At 46.1% G+C, this 21,859-nt stretch overlaps 1 protein-coding gene and 1 non-coding gene across 2 annotated transcripts in view; one reads left to right on the top strand and one right to left on the bottom strand.

Moving 5' to 3' along the window:
* LOC137677088 (cyclin-dependent kinase 7-like) overlaps positions 1–21,859 on the bottom strand; it is a 58,857-nt gene that overhangs the window by 25,807 nt on the left and 11,191 nt on the right. The gene's annotated exons all lie outside the window — the stretch shown is intronic.
* Positions 12,000–12,071, top strand: TRNAE-UUC (transfer RNA glutamic acid (anticodon UUC)). The gene has a single exon. It is a non-coding gene; the product is annotated as a tRNA-Glu (tRNA).

Below are 21,859 nucleotides of genomic sequence, written 5' to 3'. Positions count from 1 at the left end.
AGCTCCAGAACATTTGCAATACATTGATGACATCATTGTATGGGGTGATACAGCAGCAGAAGTTTTTGACAAAGGGGAGAAAATAATCCAAATTCTTCTGAAAGCTGGTTTTGCCATAAAAAGAGGCAAAGTCAAGGGACCTGCCCGGGAGATCCAGTTTTTAGGGATTAAATGGCAAGATGGGCGTCGCCAGATCCCGATAGAGGTGATCAACAAAATAACAGCTATGTCCCCACCAACTAACAAAAAGGAAACACAAGCCTTCTTAGGCGTTGTGGGTTTCTGGAGAATGCATATTCCAGATTACAGCCAGATTGTACGCCCTCTTTATCAGGTGACCAGAAAGAAGAATGATTTTCAGTGGGGTCCTGAACAACGACAGGCCTTTGAACAGATTAAACAAGAGATTGTGCATGCAGTAGCCCTTGGACCAGTCCGTATGGGACAAGATGTTAAAAATGTGCTCTACACCGCAGCTGGGGACAATGGTCCTACCTGGAGCCTCTGGCAGAAAGTGCCAGGGGAGACTCGAGGTCGACCCCTAGGATTTTGGAGTCGAGGATACAAGGGCTCCGAGGCCAATTACTCTCCAACTGAAAAAGAGATAGTGGCAGCATATGAAGGAGTTAGAGCTGCTTCAGAGGTAATTGGTACAGATGCACAGCTTCTCCTGGCACCCCGATTACCAGTACTAGGCTGGATGTTCAAGGGTAAGGTTCCCACTACCCATCATGCAACTGATGCTACATGGAGTAAATGGATTGCATTAATTACACAGAGGGCTCGAATAGGAAACCCTAATTGCCCAGGAATCCTAGAAGTGATCATGGACTGGCCAGAAGGCAAAGACTTCGGAATGCCACCAGAAAAGGAGGTGATACGTGCTGAAGAAGCCCCACCATATAATGAACTACCAGAGGATGAGAAGCAGTATGTCCTGTTCACCGATGGATCCTGCCGTCTTGTAGGAAAGCAACGGAAGTGGAAAGCTGCTGTATGGAGTCCCATACAACGAGTCACAGAAGCCACAGAAGGACAAGGTGCATCGAGTCAATTTGCAGAGGTAAAAGCCATCCAGCTGGCTTTAGACATTGCTGAACGAGAAAAGTGGCCAAGGCTGTATCTTTATACTGACTCATGGATGGTAGCAAATGCCTTGTGGGGGTGGTTAAAGCAGTGGAAGCGAAGCAACTGGCAGCGCAAAGGTAAACCTATTTGGGCTGCTGAACTGTGGCAAGATATTGCTGCTTGGCTAGAGAAACTAGTCGTGAAGGTACATCATGTAGATGCTCACGTACCTAAAAGTCGGGCAACTGAGGAACATCGAAACAACCAACAAGCGGATCAGGCTGCTAAAGTGTTCCAAATAGACTTGGACTGGGAACATAAAGGTGAACTATTTTTAGCTTGGTGGGCTCATGACGCTTCAGGTCATCAAGGGAGAGATGCAACATACAGATGGGCTCGTGACCGAGGGGTGGACTTAACTATGGACTCTATTGCACAGGTTATCCATGATTGTGAAACATGCGCCGCAATTAAGCAAGCCAAAAGGTTAAAACCTTTGTGGTATGGGGGGAGGTGGTTGAAATATAAATATGGGGAGGCCTGGCAAATTGACTACATCACACTCCCTCAAACCCGCCAGGGTAAACGTTATGTGCTTACCATGGTGGAGGCGACCACCGGATGGCTGGAAACATACTCTGTGCCCCATGCCACTGCCTGGAACACTATTCTGGGCCTTGAAAAGCAAATCTTGTGGCGACACGGCACGCCAGAGAGAATTGAGTCGGACAATGGGACTCATTTCAAAAACAGTCTCATAGACACCTGGGCCAAAGAGCATGGCATTGAGTGGGTATATCACATCCCCTATCATGCACCAGCCTCTGGGAAAATTGAACGGTATAATGGGCTGTTAAAAACTACCCTGAAAGCAATGGGGGGTGGAACCTTTAAAAACTGGGATAAGCATCTGGCACAAGCTACCTGGCTAGTTAACACCAGGGGATCTATCAATTGAGCTGGCCCTGCTCAGTCAGACCTTCTACGTACAGTAGAAGGAGATAAAGTCCCTGTGGTGCATGAAAGGAATCTATTGGGAAAAACTGTCTGGATTCTTCCTGCAATGGGCAAAGGTAAACCCATTCGTGGGATTGCTTTTGCTCAGGGACCTGGATGTACTTGGTGGGTGATGTTGCAAGATGGTGAAGTCCGATGTGTCCCTGAAGGTGATCTGATTCTGGGTGAGACTACTTAATTCTGAACTGTATGTTGTTACTGCATAAGTGTCTTTCAGGTTAAGACAGTGGTGATGAGACCGGAGCTAGCTTCATCAAGTGGCGTCCAATAACCTCCTCAAGTCTGACATCTTTAACCTGCAACCCGTGGGCACGAACCATGACGAAAGAGAGACTGCTAGCCAGAGAGACTGCTGAGAGACTGCTAGCCAGATGGAAACCCACAATCCTGAACCAAATGAACTTAATGAACTTTTTGTATAGAGATGAATCATAAACTAGTGATATGTGTATATATATTTGGAAATGAAAAGGTAGTGGTGATCCAAGTATGACGTGAATGGTATGGAATAAGGGGTGGAATGTCCTGGTTTGGCCCAAACCAGGCCAATTAGTCTTGGAGAAACCAAGGTCCCTGCTAAATTCCTCACTGCTTATGAGTGAAGAGCCAAAGGGGGCTCGCACCTGCAGGGAGGAGCAGACAGGGCAGCTGGCCCAGAATTGACCAACAAGGTATTCCATCCCATACATGTCATTCTCACTTTCCTATTTATCACTAACCCACTGCCTCCTGGAGGTGGGGCCCAGGAGGGAGGGGCCCTCCTGTCTCCCACTGATTGGTACCAGCTTTGCCAATTCTCCAGTTAAAAGCCTGCAGGTGTGATGGCAGGGGGAGCTATTGCATTTTCCCCTCTGCCTGTGCTGGGGGGAGCAACTCTGCCTGAGGAGGATTTCCAAGCTCTCAGTCTTGGTTTTGTATATATTTGTATATATTTGATTATTTCTATTATTATTGTTGTTATATTCTTTTTCATTACTATAGTTTATTAAAACTGTTTTAACTTTCCAACCCATAAGTCTCTCTCCCTTTTCCCTTTCCCTTCGGGTGGGGGGGGGGGGGGGGGGGGGGGGTTAACAGAGAGCATCTGCCACAGGTTTAAGAGCCAGCCCAGCTTTAAACCGTGACACCAGGCTACCCCCAACTTTCACATCTCCAACCAGACCTTCGTTATTTGTTAACACAAGGTCTAGCAGCGCACCTCTCGATGTTGGCTCCTCCACCACCTGTGTCAAAAAGTTATCGTCAATGCTCTGTAGGAACCTCCTGGACTGTGGGTGCCTAGCTATGTTGTCTTTCCAGCAGATATCAGGGTGATTGAAGTTCCCCATGAGAACTAGGGCCTGCGATCACGAGGCTACTTCCAGCTGTCTGTAGAAGGACTCATCTACTTCCTCTTCCTGATCAGGTGGCCTGTAGTAAACCCCCCAACTGTGTCACCCATATTAGCCTACCCCTTAATTCTTACCTATAGGCTCTCTACTTGTTCTTCATCCTTCCCTAGGCTCAGCTCGATACATTCCAGTTGCTCTCTCACATAAAGGGCAACTCTACCTCCTCGCCTTGCTGACCTGTCCTTCCTAAAAAGTACGTAGCCATCCATGACAGCATTCCAGTCATGAGAGCTATCCCACCATGTCTCTGTAATTGCAATGAGATCATGGACCTTCGACCTCACATAGATCTCCAGTTCTTCCTGTTTATTCCCCATGCTGCATGCATTGGTATACAAGCATTTCAGAGAGGTAGCCAAGCATGCAGGTTTCCCAGGAGAGGCGCAAGAGGATCCGTGATGTCTATACATACCCTTGAGGTGGTTGGCCTTCTTGTTCCTATCTTGGGAGGCAGCTAAGGAACCTTTCTCTCTGCTCTGATTGGCCTGGCTTATTCCCCCAATAGAGGCTATGGCACAAGCATTATCTCTCTGGACCCCACCCCCTAAGTCCTTCAGTTTAAAGCCTGCCTCACCAAGTTGGCCAGCCTGCTGCCAAAGATTCCCTTGCCTCTTTTAGACAGGTGGGATCTCATCCCTCCCTAACAGGTTATAGTTGTCAAAGAGTATCCCATTGTCATAAAAGCCAAAACCCTCACGATAGCACCAGCCATGAAGCCAAGAGTTGATTTCCATTATACATCTATTTATGGTTGCCCCCTTTCCTCTGATGGGTAAAATGGAGGAGAAGATAACTTGGGCACCAATGTTCTTCACTTGCACCCCCAGTGCCTTGTAGTCTTCCTTGATCCTACCCAGGCTCCAGCTCGTGGTGTCATTCATGCCCACATGAAAGAGAAGCAGAGGATAGTAATCCGATCTCTTAACAAGTTGTGGCACCCTCTCAGCAATATCTCACACCTTAGCGCCTGGAAGGCAGCATACCTCTCGTGATTCTCTGTCAGGTCGGCAGATGGGTGCCTCAGTGCCCCTCAACAGAGAGTCACCCACCACGAGCACTCGTCATTTCTTTTTATGGTATCCGCTGTCTGCTGCTGGTACAGTTACACCTTGTGGATCTTGCCCGTGGGTATCTATAGCTGTTAAAGCTTCATATCTGTTTTTGGTTGCGATACTAGAGGGTGGTGTAGGTAGATTAGGGTACGGCGATCGGAAAATCTCGGGCTGTAACGGAAGGTAGGCGTGGCGAAAGGAGCAGGATGTGCAAGTATCGTGCGAGTTCGTACGGGACAAGACGACTATATAAGGCTGTTGCGCAGTTAAATAAATGCCATTTGTTGCATCCTCACATTGGTGTCAGTGCTCAATGGCCCTGGGGTGCGGATAGCCTCAGGCCAGCCAGCAACCGAACGGAGCTTGCTGCAGACAAGCGGCAACAAGCGGTGACCCCGACGTGATTGCTGGACTGGCGGACCGCAGGCGGTCAGAGTGGGTTCGCGAACCATGGAAACCTTGATAAAGGTGATTTCGTTACTGGGCGAGGAATTTAAGATTTCTGTGAAATCGAAAGACGTAGCCCAGTGTGTGGACCATCTTGTTAAAGGGGGGGGCAGTGGCAGGACCGGCTGATTGTTTACAGCCGAGTGCTTGGGAGCGGTGCTCGATGCAGCTCGCTGAGCGAGCTATGGCAGCGGGTTCTGCCAAAGAATTAAAAACATGGGGAGTTACCTTGTGGCTGCTACGGGCTGCGCGGGAGGACTGGGCGACATGGGATGCGGCTCGGGCGTGTTTACATGGGGTCTACCCTGACCAAGACAGAAGTGGCAGTGGTGAAACTCCTCCAACATATACTCTCTGAGAGAGGAACTAAATATGACGAAGCTGCGTTAAAGCAGTTACTGTTTTGGGCAAAAGATAAAGGACATTTTACAACCTTTAATGATGTCTTTGAAGTGCCTTTATGGGAGAAGATTGGTGACTCTCTCTGGAATGCGGTGTCAAGTGGTGATAAGGAAGCCTTTAAATTGTCTGCTACATGGAGGCTGGTTAGCGAAGCGTTAAAAGGAATAAAAGCAGAGAGAGAAGTCACACATACAGCTTTTATGGCTTTAGGACCGCAGGCGTCTACTACCCCCTCACTGTTTGCAGGACCAACACCTCCCACGGCCCCGGTGGCTGTACCGGTGGCAGCTCCTTTATCACCGTGGGTACAGACGGCTCCGAAAAAAGCTGAGGAGCGGGGAGCGAGAAAAATAGATACAGATCCATTTGAACCTGTAGTGCGCCCTAAAACACGAACTCGATTTGAACTAATTGATTCAGACGCTGAACAGGAGACTTGGCAGAAACCCCCTCCGAAATCCCCTCCCTCTCATTGATCTCTCTACGGATGAGGCTGAGCAGGAGGACAAGAAGGAGGGTAAACATGCTTTGTACCCACCTTTACCGGATTCGCCATTTACGGAGTCAGCAGTACCAGAGTCACAAGGACTTAAAGGACTGTTACCATCACGAAATGGACACGAACTTGACATGACAGAGCTTGGTAGACGACTGGAAGAATTAAAGACGGAATTGCAGCAGCACCGTTCAACCAACGCCTCAGGACACGTGACTATGTCTCCCCCAAACCCCCCTCTGTGTTCGGGACAAGTATTAGGGCCACCTCAACCTCCTTTACAACTCCCTACTCCACCTTTAGATCAGGGCGGGGGGGGAGGTTTGCGTCCATCTGGTAATGTGGGAGGTGAGGGAGAGGGTCAGCTTCCGCCCGCGTATACAGGGGAAGGGGGGGGAGGTGAGGGAGGAGTGAAATGGAAAGGGGTCATTCGAGATGCGTTATTAGAAGGAGTTATAATTCCACAAGCATATCCGGTGATTGTGGGTGCGGGTCCTGAGGGAAGAAATATTTGGCAACTGTTAGATTGGAAAATTGTAAAAGAAGCATTACCACTATAGTTAGCGAAAGACAACACAGGTGAGGACTGCAGAAAAGTTGTTGCAGGGATGGCAAATAGTAATGCCACCTTAACTGAGCTAATGGATGCTTGTGAGAAAGTAGGAACCACCACATTTCAGATGGAGCATTTAGCAAAAACTTTTGCGGCGGCAATTAAGGTAGTTCATCGTTGTTATACATGCGAACAGGAAGGTCACTTTAAGAAAAACTGCCTTAAGAAGTTGAAGCTGAGTGGAAGAGATAACTCTGTTTTGATGTGTCATTGCTGTGGGAAGCTAGGGCATTTTGTGAAGCTGTGCAGGTCTCAGTATAATGCTCAAGGTCAGCTGATAACAACCAGCTGCAGAGTACAGGGAAACTGGAGAAAGAACGTGGGGGGGGGAACTGTGTGCTGAGACAAATGAATCTTCCCAACCAGTTCCAGGCCTAAGCAGTTAACTCGCAGCCCGAACCGCAGGGAGCGCAGGACTGGTGTTTCCACGCAGGGTTAACCTGCGCGACTGCCAAGCCTTGGACCTGTGGCAAACAGGGATAATGCTAATGCTGATTGTCAAAAGATCATTGAAGCTTTACCTGGAAAAACAGATTTGAATGCTATGATAAAGGCATGGGCAAAAGTGGGTACTGTGGAACATAAGGCTCAAGTTATGGCTGCGGCCGTACTTGGGGCTTACGTCGTCACAATTGCAGTCTCTATTCCAATTATTAGCAGGGGACACAACTTTAACAGCACCACGACAGACTACTTCAGAGGTACAGCAACTGATTACAGAAATAGAAAACAGGCTACATTCCAAATTTGTACATCGTATTGATTTGAATCAGGAAATACAAATTATCACTTTGTTTGATAGGCAAATTCCGTATGCAATAATTGGTCAATGGAATTCAGAATGATCAGATTCGTTACAGAGCTATTGGCACAGATTATTCATCAAAGGACAGATGCGATGTCGGGAGCTTGTGGCCAGATATCCCTGCATCACTAACCATTCCTATTGCAGCTCAATATTTTGAGTGGTGTATGGCTAATAGCTTTGCTTTGCAAACAGCCATGGAGAATTTCTCGGGACAGGTTGTTTACCACTTGCCCTCCCATCCTGTTATAAAATTGAGTGTGGAACTTCCAATTGCCACAGGAGTGTGGTGCACAGACACTCCTGTGGATGGAATTACCATTTTTACGGATGGATCTGGGAACACAGGCAAGGCGGGCCTTGTCTGGTATTCTGATGGCAAGTGGGAATCTATGGTAGTACAACAAAAGGGTTCACCTCAGGTGGTAGAATTACGAGCTGTATTAGAAGCATTTCAGAATTTTCCCATTCCCTTTAATTTGATTGCTGATTCAGCATATGTAGCTGGCATTATAAAGCAATTGGATAGATCTGTTATAGAGCATATATGTAATCAGTGTGGTTTTGAATTGCTGCGAGCTCTGTGGCAAGAAATTCAAATCCGAACTGCATTGGTTTATGTTTTATATGTAAGAAATCATACTAATTTGCCTGGGTTTATTGCAGAAGGCAATGCTCGAGTGGACTCTTTGGTTTTTCATCCTAAAACAACAATTTGTACCAGAGTGGAAGCAATAGCACAATTGCTTATCAAAGTGCATAAAAGGATTACAGACATTACCGGACTAGACTCAGATGCTATCTATTTACCTATCAGAAAGGAATATCTACAGGGGTTAACAAATCAGTCAACTCTTTTTCAAAAGGCCTTACAGGACTTTACTGGACAATTGTTGACACATTTGCCAAAAGATAAAAAGCTACAGTTTATTTGAAAACAGGATTGGGAAGAAAAACCTATCAGATCAGAGATATCTGTGACTGGACTAACTGTTTTTACTGATGCAGGAAAGCGATCACATTCAGCAGTTATTACCTGACAAGAGGATGGACAATGGAAACATTGTAAATTCTCAGGACAAACTGAGGACTCATTGCAGACACTTGAATTTTTTGCGATATATCAGGTTTTTGTAAAATGGAAGGATTTAACTATCAATATTGTAACAGACTCTCTTTATGCAGCAGGCATTGTAAATCGAATTGAAAGAGCTTTTATACGACCAGTGAAGAATATGCGACTTTACACAATTTTGCTACAGTTGCATCAAGCAATAAACCTCAGAGAGGTACCTTATTTTGTCACTCACATTCGTAGTCATCAATTTGATCAAAATTTGAGCATTGGAAATAATAAAGCAGACACACTTGTGTCCTATACGCAAATATCACCAAATTTATTTGAACAAGCTCGCCTATCCCATCAATTCTTTCATCAATCAGCAAAAATATTAGCGAAACAATTTCACCTCACCATGGCACAAGCACGTGAATTAGTTAGTGCTTGTCCTAGTTGTCAGAAAATTGGCATGGGAATTGGAATAGGGGTAAATCCTCGAGGATTGAGTGCGTTGCAACTGTGGCAAATGGACGTTACTCACATTGCAGAATTTGGAAGGCTCAAATATGTTCATGTATCTGTTGATACGTTTTCACATGTAATATGGGCAACAGCACAAACTGGGGAAACAGGTCGTCATGTCAAATGACATTTACTTGCTTGCTTTGCGAGTCTTGGGGTTCCACAACAACTTAAGACTGATAATGGACCAGCATACTGTTCACAGATTTTTCGTCAATTTTGTCAACTATGGGGTATTACACATGTCACTGGGATTCCTCATTCGCCTACGGGTCAGGCGATTGTGGAACGTGCTCATAGTACATTGAAACAGCTTCTGCAAAAACAAAAAGGGGGAGAGGAGACTGAACCTTCTGAGAGACTTGCAAAAGCTGTTTATGTACTTAACCATTTAACTTTAGCAGGAGATAAGGAGCGACCCCCAATTGTAATACATTGGGAGGCAGTTCGACAGGGAGCAAGCTATGTGAAAAACAAAGGCGAAGTGTGGTATAGGGAACCAGGTACTAACGAATGGTTGGGACCAGGGGAACTATTACTAATGGGTCGAGGTTATGCTTCTGTCTCTACAGGCGCAGGAGTACGGTGGATTGTCTCTAAAAGGATGGTTAGCCACATTATTAGAGGGAATAGTTTATGTAGTTGTGATTATAGTTATCATAGGGATCTGCGTGGGTTGTGTTAAGACAATCATTGAGAATAGTATATGGAAGTAGTGAGATAATAAATCTAACTACTTCCAAAGGGGGAAATTGATACCGGATGGTTTAGCAATGGTTTAGCAAGAGTAGGCCTCAGAGTAGGCTCTAAAAGGCCTGATCTGTGTTACCTTTAAACAGAATCAGCGATACGCTTTACTTCGCATGACTTGAAGCATGGGGAGGGGGAAATGTAGGTAGATTAGAGTACGGCGACCGGAAAATCTCGGGCTGTAACGGAAGGTAGGCGTGGCGAAAGGAGCAGGATGTGCAAGTATCGTGCGAGTTCGTACGGGACAAGACGACTATATAAGGCTGTTGCGCAGTTAAATAAACGCCATTTGTTGCATCCTCACATTGGTGTCAGTGCTCAATGGCCCTGGGGTGCGAATAGCCTCAGGCCAGCCAGCAACCGAACGGAGCTTGCCGCAGACAAGCGGCAACAGGTGGAGACTGAGGCGGAGTCTTGCTTTTGTGGGTCACCAGGGTCCAAGGAGCCTCTTTCTTAGTGGTGTCTTCTAAGGGGGCATGGTGCTGATACCACCTATCTATCTCTGCCTCAACTCTTCTAACATTGTGCAGCCTTCTAACTGTTTCCTTCAACTCAGCCACTTCACGTAACAGATCATCAACCCGTGCACAGCTTAAGCAGATACTTACCTTTTCACCAGGGGAAGGGTTGGGGCACTCGTTGCAGCCTACCGCCTCTTTCCTTACTGGCTCTGTCTGGGTGAAAGCATCAGACTTCCCAGGGGCCTTCTCTGCAGAAACGCTGGTTTGGGCTCTAAGGCGAGTGCACACCATTTTGGCAGGGGCCTGAAGCACTTGCCTGGGATGCGGACCTACAGGCGGTTTGCAGGGCCCTCCCTGCACCGCCCTTCCTGCATGCGCAAACTGCCACGCCATGCTCCGGGTCACTCGCTCTCCCCAGGGGCCTTTCAAATCTTCCCGTGGTGCTTCCGGCTACGCCCCCTCCTTGCCTGATTCGTTGCCGGGAACGTCCAGGTCCAGACGGGACTCGGGGCTGCTGCTCGCGTGGCCTTGGGTACGGAAACCCCCCGGTACAGCCCGATCTCACCCTCACCATTATCTTCTGTCTGGAAGTTTCCTCAGAATCCACTAACTTATTGAAATGGCATAGACCAAACCTCCAAGCTGGAGGGTATAAAACATCAGCTTACCCAAAAAGCTTTTGAAGTGGATTCAACAGCAGCTAGACTGCTGAGGCTTTCACGCTTCCCAGTGTGATACAGGGAATGCCCACACCATGAGGAAGGATGAAGGATGAGCACTCTCACTCTTGGCTAGGTAACCAATTCTTTTTTTTGCTCATAGGTGCACGATATTAAGAGTTACGGGTTAAAAGTTATGAAACCTTATGACTTTGATACCAAAGACTTAAATGATTTAGTAAAAAACAGGCCTCCTTTGTGTAAACTTTATACAGACAAGATAAGCAAGTCTGCATGCCAAAGATAAACAAGCCTGTGAACAACACTTTTGCTGTGTCTTAAATGACTTGATTTACAACTCTGACCTGCAACTTTGGCCAGAAGAGATATATCCTGCGGAGGCAAAACAGTATCTTTTCCTTGGGGCCGACCTACATGTGCAACATCTTTGCAACATAAAGACATCAACCACACTTACGGAGAAGTGGGGCCATACAGCAGACAGCACAATTATAGAGGATCACAACCACCAGAGATACTACCCTAATTTAGTATGCATGTGCAAAGCCAATTTTGCAATATATTAGCATATGCATAAGGTTTACTAGAATAGGCAGGCTTTTCTCAGAAATTGTATGAATTTTTTTTTTTTTTTTTTTTATAATGTATATGAGTGTGCTTTTCTCCCTCCGTGTGCATGCTAGAAAGAGATCTCACATGCACCCAATGCTCCAATAAACCAATGTTGGCTTTCTAAACTTTCATTTGGTTTGGAGAGTTTTCTTGGTTACTATTTTTCAGTATGTCACGGTTTTAAAGCTGGGCCAGCTATTAAACCTGTGGCAGATGCCCTCTGTTATCCCCCCCCCTCCCCCCAAAGGGAAAGGGAAAGGGAAAAGGGAGAGAGACTTCCGGGTTGGAAAGTTAAAACAGTTTTAATAAACTATAATAATGAAAGAGAGTATAATAATAATAATAGAAATAATCAAATATATACAAATATATATATACAAAACCAAGATTGAGCTCCCCTGAAGTCAGCCACGTCACCACCGGCACTGCAGGGCAGGCTCCGGGAAGGCCCAGGCTGGGCCTAGCGATGGTCGAGAGCTGTATTCAGGGATGCACGGATCGGGATCGGGGGCAGCAGGAAAACAGACGGAGTCCTCCCTGGACACCGGCCATAGCAGAAAGAGAGCGAGACCCTCGTGATCCCCCCCCTTTATACAGAGAATGACGTGTGTCCCACACACGTGTCCCTGGTGGTCTAGTGGCTAGGATTCGGCGCTTTCACCACCGCGGCCCGGGTTCGATTCCCGGTCAGGGAACCAGTGGGATGGAATATCCTCGTTGGTCAATTTTGGGTCACCTGCCCTGTCTGCTCCCCGCTGCAGCTGCGACCCCCCTTCTGCTCTTCACTTGTAAGCAGTGAGGAATTCAGCAGTGACCTTGGTTTCTCTAAGAACAAGTACAGCAAGAGCCTTACTGCACAACATCCCTACCGGTGCCTCAGTGATAACTACAAACTTCGAGCGTTATCAGTCCTGGAAGCAGACACTGTCTGCAAAACATGCAGTTAGTTTCAGAAAGTGCAGTTACTTAGAGGAGACTTAGCTGAAAGTAAAAATCACTGAAAGGAAAATCGGCCTGGTTTAGGCCAAACCAGGACACAGTAACAACTTGACTGGTGAATAAGTTAACTCATGTGATAAGACTAGTCTGGACAAAAGGGATTGAGCCCCTGTTTGTCATGCTTGTTTATTATGTGTCTTAATGAACTCATGAAATAAAGTTGAAATCACAGAGTACATTGTGCTGTAAATCTGAGAGATCCGAAATGATCTTGACAGTCATGAAAGCCCCTTAAACACCTCTCTCCATTTAGCCCACACCCATGGCTAAACAATAAGCAGTTGTTCTATCACCCAATCTCCCATCCCTAACCAAGAAAGGGAATTGGGAAAAGGAGGGAGACTCATGGGTTGAAATTTAAACAGATTTAATAAAATAAGAAACCAATATCAATACTAATACAAAAGTCACAAAATTATACTCAGCCCACAGAGTGGTGATAAACCCCTCCAGGGATACGAAGAGGAAGATGAGAGCACATCAAAGAAGCCACTCCCTCCCCACCAAGCCCTCCCTTTTATAGTGAACCTGACATTAATGTTATAGAATACACCTGTGGGCCAGCCTGAGTCAGCTGCCCTGGCTTTCACTGCTAATGGCCTTGATGACCATACCACAGCTGGCCACAAACTGAAACAAAATCTAACAGAAACTTGATTCTATAAATTTTATCCCTACAAAACCAGGACAACATCAAATGCTTTTGGAAAGCTCCCAGAAGTTGCATTGTCCCTCAACCTAATACACTCAGGAAGAAAAAAAAGACAGATACATTTAAAACTATCATAGTGATAAAACTGAACCATAACACATTTTCTGCTTCATGAGAAACCAAAGAATTCAATAGAATTCAACAATTTATTTGTTTTCTGACTTTCTTTGAGTCACACTTTAGTGGGTCTAATGCATATTAATGTACATATCACTAGTACTGCTTAAAGAGCCACAGTGCATTTCCATTTCTGAATTGCCGACCAAATTGTACCAGCACAACTGTTTGTGTGATAAACCAAATAAGGCAAAAGATATCTTTCGAGGTATTTACAGACAGACCAGTTCCCAAATCTGGTTCACCATGTGGTCACAAAAAAATTTAAAGTGTGGTACATAAACGAAGCAGAAGCCACTTACTTGTGGAAGATAAATTATACTGCAGGCTACTTCATGATTTCAACTGTGTCCATACCCCTACCCTCTGTTCCCCACCTCACACTTTCACATCCTCTCCAAACAATCATAGAATCATTTAGGCTGGAAAAGACCCTTAAGGTCATCGAGTCCAATCATTAACCTAACACTACCAAGTCCACCACTAAACCATTTCCCTAAGCACCACATGTACTCATCTTTTAAATACCTCCAGGGATGTTGACTCAACCACTTCCCTGGGCAGCCTGTTCCAATGCTTGATAACCCTTTCAGTGAAGAAATTTTTCCTGATATCCAATCTAAACCTCCCCTAGCACAACTTGAGGCCTTTTCCTCTCATTCTATCGCTTGTTACCTGGGAGAAGAGACTAGCACCCTCCTCGCTACAACCTCCTTTCAGGTACTTGTATACAACGATAAGGTCTCCCCTGAGCCTCCTTTTCTCCAGGCTAAACAACCACCCCAGTTCCCTCAGTCACTCCTCATAAGACTTGTGCTCTAGACCCTTCACCGGCTTCATTGCCCTTCTTTGGACACACTCCAGCACCTCAATGTCTTTCTTGTAGTGAGGGGCCCAAAAGTGAACACAGTATTCGAGGTGCGGTCTCACAAGTGCTGAGTACAGGGGGACGATCACTTCCCTTGTCCTGCTGGCCACGCTATTTCTGATACAAGCCAGGATGCTGTTGGCTGCCTTGGCCACCTGGGCACACTGCTGGCTCATATTCAGACGGCCATCGATCAACACCCCCAGGTCCTTTTCTGCCAGGCAGCTTTCCATCCATTCTTCCCCAAGCCTGTAGCATTGCATGGGATTGTTGTGCCCCAAGTGCAGGACCCGACACTTAGCCTTGTTGAACCTCATACGGTTGGCCCCAGCCCATCAATCCAGCCTGTCTAGATCCCTCTGCATAGCCTTCCTACCCTCCAGCAGATCAACACTCCTGTCTAACTTGGTGTCGTCTGTAAACTTACTGAGGGTACACTCAATCCCCTCGTCCAGATCATTGATAAAGATATTAAACAGAACTGGCCCCAATACTGAGCCCTAGGGAATACCACTTGTGACCAGCTGCCAACTGGATTTAACTCCATTTCCGACAACACTTTGGGCTCAGACATCCAGCCAGTTTTTTTACCCAGTGAAGCATATGCCCATCCAAGCCATGAGCAGCCAATTTCTCCAGAAGAATGCTATGGGAAACAGTGTCAAAGGCTTTACTAAAGTCTAGGTGGACAACATCCACAGCCTTTCCCTCATCCTATAGTTCCCTGGATCCTCCTTCCAACCCTTCTTGTAGATGGGCATCACATTTACTAATTTCCAGTCACCTGGGACCTCCCTGGTTAGCCAGGACTGCTGATAAATGATGGAAAGTGGCTTGGTGAGCACTTCTGCCAGCTCCCTCAGTACCCTTGGGAGGATCCCATCAAGCCCCATAGACTTGCATGTGTCTAAATGGTGTAGCAGGTCACTAACCATTTCCCCTTGGATTATGGGGGCTTCACTCTGCTCCCCGTCCCTGTCTTCCAGCTCAGGGGGCTGGGTACCCAGAGCACAACTGGTCTTACTATTAAAGACTGAGGCAAAGGCGGCATTAAGCACCTCAGCCTTTTCCTCAGCCTTTGTCACTATGTTTCCCCCTGCATCTAATAAAGGATGAAGATTCTCCTTCGACCTCGTTTTGTTGTTAATGTATGTATATGCACATTTTTATTGTCTTTTACTGCAGTAGCCAAATTAAGTTCTAGTTGGGCTTTGGCCCTTCTAATTTTCTTCGTGCACAGCCTCATGACATCTTTGTAGTCCTCCTGAGTTGCCTGCCCCTTCTTCCAAAGGTCATAAACTCTCTTTTTTTCCCCTGAGTTCCAGCAAAAGCTCTCTGTCCAGCCAGGCCAGTCTTCTTCCCCATCAGCTAAGAGCTGCATAATAAATGGTCTACTTCAGTAAAATATTCTTAAAGACCATTACATCTGTTCACCTTTCTCGGGAGTGGCATAGTAGAAGCTTGATGTTAACCTTCAGCTTCATTCCAATATTGTCAACTAACCACAGCTTAGAACAACATCAGTACATCTTCTGCTCATTACGAATAAATCCACAGTTAAGGTACTGGTGAGAATTATTTCCAGTTATTGGGAATCAATGTATAAGGGACAGAGTATGCATGTATCTATGATGTCAGATTTCTAGAAAGGTAGCAAATGAAAACTGATAGAAGGCTGTGTGAAAAGATAACACTTAGAGGACTGGAATAGTTATCTATTCTACTGACCTTTCCCAAGGCAGGACTGAGACAGTTTGTTGCAATTTTTTACCTGGCTGTTCTTAAAGACTTGCAATGTTTGTTGTAGGTAGATTAGGGTACGGCGACCGGAAAATCTCGGGCTGTAACGGAAGGTAGGCGTGGCGAAAGGAGCAGGATGTGCAAGTATCGTGCGAGTTCGTACGGGACAAGACGACTATATAAGGCTGTTGCGCAGTTAAATAAACGCCATTTGTTGCATCCTCACATTGGTGTCAGTGCTCAATGGCCCTGGGGTGCGGATAGCCTCAGGCCAGCCAGCAACCGAACGGAGCTTGCCGCAGACAAGTGGCAACAAATGGTGACCCCCATGTGATAGCTGGGCTGGCGGACCGCAGGCGGTCGGAGTGGGTTCGCGAACCATGGAAGCCTTGATAAAGGTGATTTCGTTACTGGGCAGGGAATTTAAGATTTCTGTGAAATCGAAAGACGTAGCCCAGTGTGTGGACCATCTCGTTAAGGAGGGAGCGGTGGCAGGACCGGCTGATTGTTTACAGCCGAGTGCTTGGGAGCGGTGCTTGATGAAGCTCGCTGAGGGAGCTATGGCAGCGGGTTCTGCCAAAGAATTAAAAACATGGGGAGTTATCTTGCGGCTGCTACGGGCTGCGTGGGAGGACCGGGCGACATGGGATGCGGCTCGGGCGTGTTTACATGGGGTCTACCCTGACCAAGACAGAAGTGGCAGTGGTGAAACTCCTCCAACATATACTCTCTGAGAGAGGAATTAAATATGATGAAGCTGCGTTAAAGCAGTTACTGTTCTGGGCAAAAGATAAAGGACATTTTACAACCTTTAATGATGTCTTTGAAGTGCCTTTATGGGAGAAGATTGGTGACTCTCTCTGGAATGCGGTGTCAAGTGGTGATAAGGAAGCCTTTAAATTGTTCTACTACATGGAGGCTGGTTAGCGAAGCGTTAAAAGGAATAAAAGCAGAGAGAGAAGTCACACATACAGCTTTTATGGCTTTAGGACCGCAGGCGTCTACTACCCCCTCGCTGTTTGCGGGACCAACACCTCCCACGGCCCCGGTGGCTGTACCAGTGGCAGCTCCTTTATCGCCATGGGTACAGACAGCTCCAAAAAAGCTGAGGAGCGGGGAGCGAGAAAAATAGATACAGATCCATTAGAACCGGTAGTGCGCCCTAAAACACAAACTCGATTTGGACTAATTGATTCAGACGCTGAACAGGAGACTTGGCAGAAACCCCCTCCCTCTCATTTATCTCTCTACGGATGAGGCTGAGCAGGAGGACAAGAAGGAGGGTAAACATGCTTTGTACCCACTTTTACCGGATTTGCCATTTACGGAGTCAGCAGTACCAGAGTCACAAGGACTTAAAGGACTGTTACCATCACGAAATGGACACGAACTTGACATGACAGAGCTTGGTAGACGACTGGAAGAATTAAAGACGGAATTGCAGCAGTATCGTTAAGCCAACGCCTCGGGACACGTGACTATGTCTCCCCCAAAACCCCCCTCTGTGTTCGGGACAAGTATTAGGGTCACCTCAACCTCCTTTACAACTCCCTACTCCACCTTTAGATCAGGGCGGGGGGGGAGGTTTGCGTCCATCTGGTAATGTGGGAGGTGAGGGAGAGGGTCAGCGTCCGCACGCGTATACAGGGGAAGGGGGGGGAGGTGAGGGAGGAGTGAAATGGAAAGGGGTCATTCGAGATGCGTTATTAGAAGGAGTTGTAATTCCACAAGCATATCCGGTGATTGTGGGTGCGGGTCCTGAGGGAAGAAATATTTGGCAACTGTTAGATTGGAAAATTGTAAAAGAAGCATTGTTACTACAATTAGCGAGGGACAACACAGATGAGGACTGCAGGAAAGTTGTTGCAGGGATAGCGAACTGTGGCCCCACCTTAACTGAGCTAATGGATGCTTGTGGGAAAGTAGGAAACACCACATTTCAGATGGAGCATTTAGCAAAAATTTTTGCGGCGGCAGTTAAGGTAGTTCATCGTTGTTATACATGCGAGCAAGAAGGTCACTTTAAGAAAAACTGCCTTAAGAAGTCGAAGCTGAGTGGGAGAGATAACTCTGTTTTGATGTGTCATTGCTGTGGGAAGCTAGGGCATTTTGTGAAGCTGTGCAGGTCTAAGTATAATGCTCAAGGTCAGCTGATAACAACCAGCTGCAGAGTGCAGGGAAACTGGAGAAAGAACGCATGGAGGAACTGTGTGCTGACACAAATTAATCTTCCCAACCAGTTCCAGGCCTAAGCAGCTACCTCGCAACCCGAACCGCAGGGAGCGCAGGGCTGGTGTTTCCACGCAGGGTTAACCTGCGCGGCTGCCAAGCCTTGGACCTGTGGCAAACGACCGTTGTAGAACGAGTGCAAAATGGAACATAGGGCTCAAGTTATGGCTGCGGCCGTACTTGGGGCTTACGTTGTCACAATTGCAGCCTCTATTCCAATTGTTAGCAGGGGACACAACTTTAACAGCACCACGACAGACTACTGCAGAGGTACAGCAACTGATTACAGAAATAGAAAACAGGCTACATTCCAAATTTGTACATCATATTGATTTGAATCAGGAAATACAAATTATCACTTTGCTTGATAGGCAAATTCCGTATGCAATAATTGGTCAATAGAATTCAGAATGATCAGATTTGTTACATGTATTGGAATTGGTTGTTTCTACCTTCAAGAACAAAGAAAACTGTCCCCATGATTGCAGAGCTATTGGCACAGATTATCATCAAAGGACAGATGCGATGTCGGGAGCTTGTGGCCAGAGATCCTGCATCACTAACCTTTCCTATTGCAGCTCAATACTTTGAGTGGTGTATGGCTAATAGCTTTGCTTTGCAAACAGCCATGGAGAATTTCTCGGGACAGGTTGTTTACCACTTGCCCTCCCATCCTGTTATAAAATTGAGTGTGGAACTTCCAATTGCCACAGGAGTGTTGTGCGCAGACACTCCTGTGGATGGAATTACCATTTTTACGGATGGATCTGGGAACACAGGCAAGGCGGGCCTTGTCTGGTATTCTGACGGCAAGTGGGAATCTATGGTAGTACAACAAAAGGGTTCACCTCAGGCGGTAGAATTACGAGCTGTATTAAAAATATTTCAGAATTTTCCCATTCCCTTTAATTTGATTACTGATTAACAAATCAGTCAACTATTTTTCAAATGGCCTTACAGGACTTTACTGGACAATTGTTAACACATCTGCCAAAAGATAAAAAGCTACAGTTTATTTGAAAACAGGATTGGGAAGAAAAACCTATCAGATCAGAGATATCTGTGACTGGACTAACTGTTTTTACTGATGCAGGAAAGTGATCACATTCAGCAGTTATTACTTGACAAGAGGATGGACAATGGAAACATTGTAAATTCTCAGGACAAACTGAGGACTCATTGCAGACACTTGAACTTTTTGCGATATATCAGGTCTTTATAAAATGGAAGGACTTACCTGTAAATATTGTAACAGACTCTCTTTATGCAGCAGGCATTGTAAATCGAATTGAAAGAGCTTTTATACGACCAGTGAAGAATATGCGACTTTACACAATTTTGCTACAGTTGCATCAAGCAATAAACCTCAGAGAGGTACCTTATTTTGTTACTGACATTTGTAGTCATCAATTTGATCAAGGTTTGAGCATTGGAAATAATAAAGCAGACACACTTGTGTCCTATACGCAAATATCACCAAATTTATTTGAACAAGTACACCTATCCCATCAATTCTTTCATCAATCAGCAAAAATGTTAGCAAAACAATTTCACCTCACCATGGCACAAGCACGTGAATTGATCAGTGCTTGTCCTAGTTGTCAGAAAATTGGCATGGGAATTGGAATAGGGGTAAATCCTCGAGGATTGAGTGCGTTGCAACTGTGGCAAATGGACGTTACTCACATTGCAGAATTTGGAAGGCTCAAATATGTTCATGTATCTGTTGATACGTTTTCACATGTAATATGGGCAACAGCACAAACTGGGGAAACAGGTCGTCATGTCAAACGACATTTACTTGCTTGCTTTGCCAGTCTTGGGGTTCCACAACAACTTAAGACTGATAATGGACCAGCATACTGTTCACAGATTTTTCGTCAATTTTGTCAACTATGGGGTATTACACATGTCACCGGGATTCCTCATTCGCCTACGGGTCAGGCGATTGTGGAACGTGCTCATAGTACATTGAAACAGCTTCTGCAAAAACAAAAAGGGGGAGAGGAAACTGAACCTTCTGAGAGACTTGCAAAAGCTGTTTATGTACTTAAGCATTTAACTTTAGCAGGAGATAAGGAGCGACCCCCAATTGTAATACATTGGGAGGCAGTTTGACAGGGAGCAAACTATGTGAAAAACAAAGGCGAAGTGTGGTATAGGGAACCAGGTACTAACGAATGGTTGGGACCAGGGGAACTATTACTAATGGGTCGAGGTTATGCTTCTGTCTCTACAGGCGCAGGAGTACGGTGGATTGTCTCTAAAAGGATGGTTAGCCACATTATTAGAGGGAATAGTTTATGTAGTTGTGATTATAGTTATCATAGGGATCTGCGTGGGTTGTGTTAAGACAATCATTGAGAATAGTATATGGAAGTAGTGAGATAATAAATCTAACTACTTCCAAAGGGGGAAATTGATACCGGATGGTTTAGCAATGGTTTAGCAAGAGTAGGCCTCAGAGTAGGCTCTAAAAGGCCTGATCTGTGTTACCTTTAAACAGAATCAGCTTTCCTGTCAGTAATTTTCCTTTCAGCTAGAATAACAAAGAATAACAGTGTGTTCTGAAGTAAACTGCATGTTTTGTAGATAGAGTCTGCTTATGGGAATGTTTATAATAGGCATTATCCTACTTGTGTTACCCTGTTTGTTTGCATGTTTGCAGAAAACTGTGCAACGAATGGTCAATACAGCCTTTTTGGCACAACAACAGAGAGCAGGATTTATGGGTAATCAAGGCTGGGATTCTCTGACTGGGCTCTGCGAGACACAGGGAACCGGGTTTGAGTAAGAAACAAAAACAAAAAGGACGAGATAGGACATAGCTCGTTCAAAAACAAAAAGGGGAAATTGTGGGGTTCCCACGGGACAATGGTGGGAACAAGGTACTGAACGAGCTATGTCCAGGCATGTCCAGGGGGTGGTAATGGGGTGGTGATGAACTAGCCAATCATAATAGAGAACAAGGGCCTTGGCTATGAGACCAACAAGATATGGGGGAAGTTGAAAAATAAGAAAGAATGCTGCACCTGCAAGATATAGCTTTTTAGCATAAGCCAATCAGAACTAATATAGAGGCGCGTGGACACTTACAGTATGATGATTGTGGCCACCCCGCATCGGAAACAAACAGCACGCTCCATTCAGCTACATTGGAATCTTGCAATCGCTTGGCTAGGCCTACCTGTCGAGATCAAAACTGATAATGGCCCCTGTTTTATTGCTCATACCACACGTCAGTGGTGTCAGCGGTGGGGTATCACGCTCAAACACGGCATTCCGTATAATTCTACCGGGCAGGCCATTGTAGAGCGCGCTAATCAGACGCTAAAACACAGAATTAAGATTCTTGGGGAGGGGGAAGGATTCCCAGACGTAATTCCTGTCAACTACCAATCTCACATTTTACATCGCGCTCTTTATTCTTTAAATCATTTTGCCCGGGGAGACCAAGAGCGTGCCCCAATTGAGCGACATTGGGGTCCAGGGGTGCCAGAAGTGGGCCCCCCAGTCAAGGTTCGGTTCCCTGGGACAGCGGAGTGGGAAACAGGTTGGGAGCTGCTACATCACGGGAGGGGGTATGCCGCCATCAAACGGGATGATGTTATACAGTGGGTCCCTACACGCTGTTTGCACCCTGATTTAAAACAAAATCCTAATCCGAAGTAATATGTACGCTGTCCAAGCTTTATGTTTTGCAGGAGTACCTGTGGGGGAAGCCAAAGCAACATCAGCCTCTACCTTCAGAAAGGAGGTGTCCCGGCAGCACAGAGAGTCTGGTAAAGCGGCGGGGCGCCAAGAACGATGAGGAGCGG

This window comes from Nyctibius grandis (assembly GCF_013368605.1).
Source record: "Nyctibius grandis isolate bNycGra1 chromosome W unlocalized genomic scaffold, bNycGra1.pri SUPER_W_unloc_1, whole genome shotgun sequence".
Classification (NCBI taxonomy): Eukaryota; Metazoa; Chordata; class Aves; order Nyctibiiformes; family Nyctibiidae; genus Nyctibius; species Nyctibius grandis.
Note: the sequence above shows the minus strand (reverse complement) of the source record. Positions and strands in the feature narration are given on the sequence as shown.